Below are 497 nucleotides of genomic sequence, written 5' to 3' on the forward strand. Positions count from 1 at the left end.
ACACTCCACGTTAATCTATATTTCCCGGATGACTAGTCTATTAATAGTTATATCCATTTTCAAAAGAAAGCACCTAATTTGCTTCTTTAGCAAGAAGTAGTGGTGGTGGTGATGGTGGTGGATGGTGGTGGTGGATGGGTGGGGAATCAATGAACATAAAAAAAGGTGGAAGCACTTAGCTCCCGACAATGGAAAGAAAGCCCAGTGTTGAATGATTTCCTCGTGCCAGGGATTTCCTCATGCAAAAAAAAGGCTCCTTCCCCTCCTCTCAAGGGTTTCACATACATTTATCTAAAACAGGGGGTCCCTAATCTTTTTTTTTCTACCAACAGCTAAAAATCAAACTTAATAAAAAACGTTCTCGCAGCCATTTTTGAATTTGTTTTGGTTCATAATGAGGACAAATATAATGTTCTTTCAAAACAGCAGAAATCATTCACACGCGCAATATTGAATTCCAATGTGTTTAAACGTTCAAAATAAAACAACTGAAAGTC

The sequence above is a fragment of the Silurus meridionalis genome, chromosome 22 (genome assembly GCF_014805685.1).
Source record: "Silurus meridionalis isolate SWU-2019-XX chromosome 22, ASM1480568v1, whole genome shotgun sequence".
NCBI lineage: Eukaryota > Metazoa > Chordata > Actinopteri > Siluriformes > Siluridae > Silurus > Silurus meridionalis.